The sequence below is a fragment of the Arachis hypogaea genome, chromosome 3 (genome assembly GCF_003086295.3).
Source record: "Arachis hypogaea cultivar Tifrunner chromosome 3, arahy.Tifrunner.gnm2.J5K5, whole genome shotgun sequence".
Classification (NCBI taxonomy): domain Eukaryota; kingdom Viridiplantae; phylum Streptophyta; class Magnoliopsida; order Fabales; family Fabaceae; genus Arachis; species Arachis hypogaea.
The window spans coordinates 63351535-63358214 of NC_092038.1; the positions used below are offsets into that span (position 1 = coordinate 63351535).

Genomic DNA, 6680 nt, shown 5'->3' on the forward strand with positions numbered 1-6680 from the left:
TTTTTTTTTAAAAATGTTTTTCAAATCATATCTTCTCAATCACATCTTTTTAAAACCAATCATATCTTCTTAACCACATCTTTTTCAAAATAACTTTCAATCAAATCTTTTTGATTTCTATTTTCAAATTCTTTTTCAAAAATCACTTGATTTCTTTCCCACTTTTATTTTCGAAAATCAATTAGTGTTTTTCAAAATGTTTTCAAAATCTTTTACTTGATTTTCGAAAATTACTTCCCCTCTTCTCACATCCTTCTATTTATGGACTAACACTATTCCTTAATGCAAAATTCGAACTCCATCTTCTTTGATAAGTTCAAATTTTCTACTTCTGCCTTCTATTTTTCTTTTCCTCTGACACCTCAAGGAATCTCTATACTATGACATAGAGGATTCCACATTTTCTTGTTCTCTTCTCTTTCTTATGAGCAGGAGCAAGGACAAAAGCATTCTTGTTGAGGCTGATCCTGAACCTGAAAGGACCTTGAAGCGAAAGCTAAGAGAAGCCAAGGCACAACTCTCTGTAGAGGACCTAACAGAAATCTTCAAAGAAGAAGAACCCATGGCAGCCGAAAACAACAACAATGCCAACAATGCAAGGAAGGTGCTGGGTGACTTTACTGCACCTACTCCCGACTTCTATGGGAGAAGCATCTCTATCCCTGCCATTGGAGCAAACAACTTTGAGCTTAAGCCTCAATTAGTTTCTCTAATGCAACAGAATTGCAAGTTCCATGGACTTCCATTGGAAGATCCTCATCAGTTTTTAGCTGATTTCTTGCAAATCTGTGACACTGTCAAGACTAATGGGGTTGACCCTGAGGTCTACAGACTTATGCTATTCCCTTTTGCTGTAAGAGACAGAGCTAGGACATGGTTGGACTCACAACCTAAAGAAAGCCTGAACTCTTGGGAAAAGCTAGTCAATGCCTTCTTGGCAAAGTTCTTTCCACCTCAAAAATTGAGTAAGCTTAGAGTGGAAGTCCAAATCTTCAGACAGAAGGAAGGAGAATCCCTCTATGAAGCTTGGGAATGATACAAACAATTAATCAGAAAGTGTCCCTCTGATATGCTTTCTGAATGGAGCATCATAGGTATTTTCTATGATAGTCTCTCTGAACTATCCAAGATGTCTTTGGATAGCTCTGCTGGAGGATCTCTTCATCTGAAGAAGACGCCTACAGAAGCTCAAGAGCTGATTGAAATGGTTGCAAATAACCAATTCATGTACACTTCTGAAAGGAATTCTGTGAACAATGGGACCAATCAGAAGAAAGGAGTTCTTGAGATTGACACTCTGAGTGCCATACTGGCTCAGAATAAAATATTGACTCAACAAGTCAATATGATTTCTCAAAGTCTGTCTGGAATGCAAAATGCACCAAGCAGTACTAAGGAGGCTTCATCTGAAGAAGAAGCTTATGATCCTGAGAACCCTTCAATAGAAGAGGTGAATTACATGGGAGAACCCTATGGAAACACCTATAACCCCTCATGGAGAAATCATCCAAATCTCTCATGGAAGGATCAACAGAGACCTCAACAAGGTTTCAACAACAATAATGGTGGAAGAAACAGGTTTAGCAATAGCAAGCCTTTTCCATCATCTTCTCAGCAACAGACAGAGAGTTCTAAGCAGAATACCTCTGACTTAGCAACCATGGTCTCTGATCTAATCAAAACCACTCAAAGTTTCATGACTGAAACAAGGTCCTCCATTAGAAATTTGGAGGCACAAGTGGGTCAGCTGAGCAAGAAAATTATTGAACTCCCTCCTAGTACTCTTCCAAGCAATACAGAAGAAAATCCAAATGGAGAGTGCAAAGTCATCAACATGGCCGAATTTGGAGAAGAGGAAGAGGCAGTGAACGCCACTGAGGAAGACCTCAATGGACGTCCACTGGCCTCCAATGAGTTCCCCAATGAGGAACCATGGGAATCTGAGGCTCAAAATGAGACCATAGAGGTTCCATTGGACTTGCTTCTGCCATTCATGAGCTCTGATGAGTATTCTTCCTCTGAAGAGGATGAGTATGTCACTGAAGAGCAAGTTGCTAAATACCTTGGAGCAATCATGAAGCTAAATGACAAGTTATTTGGGAATGAGACTTGGGAAGATGAACCTCCTTTGCTCACCAAGGAACTGGATGACTTGTCTAGGCAGAAACTGCCTCAAAAGAGACAGGATCCTGGGAAGTTTTCAATACCTTTTACCATAGGCACCATGACCTTCAAGAAGGCCTTGTGTGACTTAGGGTCAAGTGTAAACCTCATGCCTCTCTCTGTAATGGAGAAGTTAGGGATCTTTGAGGTGCAAGCTGCAAAAATCTCACTAAAGATGGCAGACAATTCAAGAAAACAAGCCTATGGACTTGTAGAGGATGTTCTGGTAAAAGTTGAAGACCATTACATCCTTGCTGATTTCATAGTCCTAGAGACTGGGAAGTGCATGGATGAATCCATCATCCTTGGCAGACCCTTCCTAGCCACAGCAAGGGCTGTGATTGATGTTGATAGAGGAGAATTGATCATTCCAGTGAATGAAGAATCCTTTGTGTTTAAGGCTCAAGGATATCCCTCTGTCATCATGGAGAGGAAGCATGAAGAGCTTCTCTCAAAATAGAGCCACACAGAGCCCCCACAGTCAAACTCTAAGTTTGGTGTTGGGAGGCCACAACCAACTTCTAAGTTTGGTGTTGAACCCCCACATTCAAACTCTAAGTTTGGTGTTGGGAGGTTCCAACATTGCTCTGAGTATTTCTGAGGCTCCATGAGAGCCCTCTGTCAAGCTACTGACATTAAAGAAGCGCTTGTTGGGAGGCAACCCAATGTTATATTTTATCTATTTTCCTTTGTTATTTTATGTTCTTTTGTAGGTTGATGATCATGAGAAGTCACAAAATCAATTGAAAAAGCAAAAACAGAATGAAAAACAGAAAGAAAAACAGCACACCCTGGAGGAGAGCGTGCTGGCGTTTAAACGCCAGTAAGGCTAGCTGTTGGGCGTTTAACGCCCAGTCTGGCACCATTCTGGGCGTTTAACGCCAGAAAGGGGCACCAGACTGGCGTTAAACGCCAAAAAAGGGCAAGCATTTGGCGTTAAACGCCAGAAATGGGCACCAGCCCGGCGTTTAACGCCAGAATTGGCTCAAAACGCATTTTTGCTTGCCACTTGGTGCAGGGATGACTTTTCCTTGACACCTCAGGATCTGTGGACCCCACAGGATCCCCACCTACCCCACCACTCTCTCTCTTCTTCACCCATTCACCAATCACCTCAACACCTCTTCCCCAAAAACCCTTCACCTATCAAATCCCATCTTTCTCTTCACCACTCACATCCATCCTTCATAAAACCCCACCTACCTCACCCTTCAAATTCAAACCACTTTCCCTCCCAAACCCACCCATACATGACCGAACCATGAGCCCCCCCACTCCTATATAAACCCATCTTCACACCTTCATTTTCACACAACCAAACCACCACTTCTCCCCCTTTTTTGCCGAACAAAAAGCCATTCCCTTCTTCCTCATTTCTTCTTCTTCTACTCTCTTCTTTCTTCTTTTGCTCGAGGACGAGCAAACCTTTTAAGTTTGGTGTGGTAAAAGCATTGCTTTTTGTTTTTCCATAACCATTTATGGCATCCAAGGCCGGAGAAACCTCTAGAAAGAGGAAAGGGAAGGCAAAAGCTTCCACCTCCGAGTCATGGGAGATGGAAAGATTCATCTCAAGGGTGCATCAAGACCACTTCTATGAAGTTGTGGCCTTGAAGAAGGTGATCCCCGAGGTCCCTTTTTCACTCAAAAAGAGTGAATATCCGGAGATCCGACATGAGATCCGAAGAAGAGGTTGGGAAATTCTTACCAACCCCATTCAACAAGTCGGAATCTTAATGGTTCAAGAGTTCCATGCCAATGCATGGATCACCAAGAACCATGACCAAAGTGTGAACCCGGATCCAAAGAATTGGCTTACTATGGTTCGGGGAAAATACTTGGATTTTAGTCCGGAAAATGTAAGGTTGGCATTCAACTTGCCCATGATGCAAGGAGATGAACATCCTTGCACTAGAAGGGTCAACTTTGATCAAAGGTTGGACCAAGTCCTCACAGTCATTTGTGAAGAGGGCGCCCAATGGAAGAGAGATTCAAGAGGAAAGCCGGTTCAATTGAGAAGGCATGACCTCAAGCCTGTAGCTAGGGGATGGTTGGAGTTTATCCAACGCTCAATCATTCCCACTAGCAACCGGTCCGAAGTTACTATAGACCGGGCTATCATGATTCATAGCATCATGATTGGAGAAGAAATAGAAGTTCATGAGGTGATATCCCAAGAACTTTATAAGGTGGCGGACAAGTCCTCTACCTTGGCAAGGTTAGCCTTTCCTCATCTCATTTATCACCTCTGTTATTCAGTTGGAGTTGACATAGAGGGAGACATCCCCATTGATGAGGACAAGCCCATCACTAAGAAGAGGATGGAGCAAACAAGAGACCCCTCTCATCATCAAATCCCTGAGATGCCTCAAGGGATGCACTTTCCTCCACAAAACTATTGGGAGCAACTAAACACCTCCCTAGGAGAATTGAGTTCCAACATGGGACACCTAAGGGTGGAGCACCAAGAACACTCCGTCCTCCTCCATGAGATTAGAGAAGATCAAAGAATCATGAGAGAGGAGCAACAAAGACAAGAAAGAGACATTGAGGAGCTCAAGCACTCCATAGGATCTTCAAGAGGAAGAACAAGCCGCCATCACTAAGGTGGACCCGTTCTTTAATTTCCTTGTTCTTTATTTCTCTGTTTTTCGAAAATTATGCTTATGTTTATCTATATTTGTGTCTTGTGATCATTAGTGTCTTAGTGTCTATGCCTTAAAGTTATGAATGTCCTATGAATCCATCACCTTTCTTAAATGAAAAATGTTCTTAATTGAAAAAGAAAAGAATTGCATGAATTTTGAATTTTATAACAGTTTAATTATTTTGATGTGGTGGCAATACTTTTGTTCTCTGAATGTATGCTTAAACAGTGCATATGTCTTTTGAATTTGTGGTTCATGAATGTTGGCTCTTGAAAGAATGATGAAAAAGGAGACATGTTACTGAGGATCTGAAAAATCATAAAAATGATTCTTGAAGCAAGAAAAAAGCAGTGAATACAAAAATTTTCGAAAAAAAAAATTTCGAAAAAAAAGAAAAAGAAAGAAAAAGATAGAAATAAAGTTGTGATCCAAAGCAAAAAGAGTGTGCTTAAGAACCCTGGACACCTCTAGTTGGGGACTCTAGCAAAGCTGAGTCACAATCTGAAAGGGTTCACCCAATTATGTGTCTGTGGCATGTATGTATCCGGTGGTAATACTGGAAGACAGAGTGCTTTGGGCCACGGCCAAGACTCAATAAGTAGCTGTGTTCAAGAATCATCATACTTAACTAGGAGAATCAATGACACTATCTGGATTCTGAGTTCCTAAAGAAGCCAATCATTCTGAATTTCAAAGGATAGAGTGAGATGCCAAAACTGTTCAGAGGCAAAAAGCTAAAAACCCCGCTCATCTAATTAATACTGATCTTCATGGATGTTTTTGGAATTCATTGCATATTCTCTTCTTTTTATCTTATTTGATTTTCAGTTGCTTGAGGACAAGCAACAATTTAAGTTTGGTGTTGTGATGAGCGGATAATTTGTACGCTTTTTGGCATTGTTTTTAGTATGTTTTTAGTATGATCTAGTTAGTTTTTAGTATATTTTTACTAGTTTTTAGTTAAAATTCACTTTTCTGGACTTTACTATGAGTTTGTGTGCTTTTCTGTGATTTCAGGTATTTTCTGGCTGAAATTGAGGGACCTGAGCAAAAATCTGATTCAGAGACTAAAAAGGACTGCAGATGCTGTTGGATTCTGACCTCCCTGCATTCGAAGCGGATTTTCTGGAGCTACAGAAGCCCAACTGGCGCGCTCTCAATAGCGTTGGAAAGTAGACATCCTGGGCTTTCCAGAAATATATGATAGTCCATACTTTGCCCAAGATTTGATAGCCCAAACCGGCGTTCAAAGTCACCCTCAGAATTCCCAGCGTTAAACGCCGGAACTGGCACAAGAATGGGAGTTAAACGCCCAAACTAGCATAAAAGCTGGCGTTTAACTCCAAGAAGAGTCTCTACACGAAAATGATTCAATGCTCAGCCCAAGCACACACCAAGTGGGCCCGGAAGTGGATTTTTATGTCATTTACTCATCTCTGTACACCCTAGGCTACTAGTTCTCTATATATAGGACCTTTTACTATTGTATTTAGGGCTTTTGATCATGTTTTTATGATTGAACCCTCTTTGGGAGGCTGGCCATTCGGCCATGCCTAGACCTTTTTCTTATGTATTTTCAACGGTGGAGTTTCTACACACCATAGATTAAGGTGTGGAGCTCTGCTGTACCTCGAGTATTAATGCAAGTACTATTGTTCTTCTATTCAATTCCGCTTGTTCTTGTTCCAAGATATCACTTGTTCTTCAACTTGATGAATGTGATGATCCGTGACACTCATCATCATTCTCACCTATGAACGTGTGCCTGACAACCACCTCCGTTCTACCTTAGATTGGGTGAATATCTCTTGGATTTCTGATACACGATGCATGGTTGATCGCCTGACAACCGAGTGCTCGCCTAACAACCGA

At 41.5% G+C, this 6680-nt stretch overlaps 1 non-coding gene across 1 annotated transcript; it reads right to left on the bottom strand.

Annotated features, from left to right (window-relative positions):
- Nucleotides 1–967: 967 nt before the first annotated feature.
- On the bottom strand, nucleotides 968–1075 carry LOC112792886 (small nucleolar RNA R71). Its single transcript, XR_003197606.1, has one exon. It is a non-coding gene; the product is annotated as a small nucleolar RNA R71 (small nucleolar RNA).
- Nucleotides 1076–6680: the final 5605 nt, after the last annotated feature.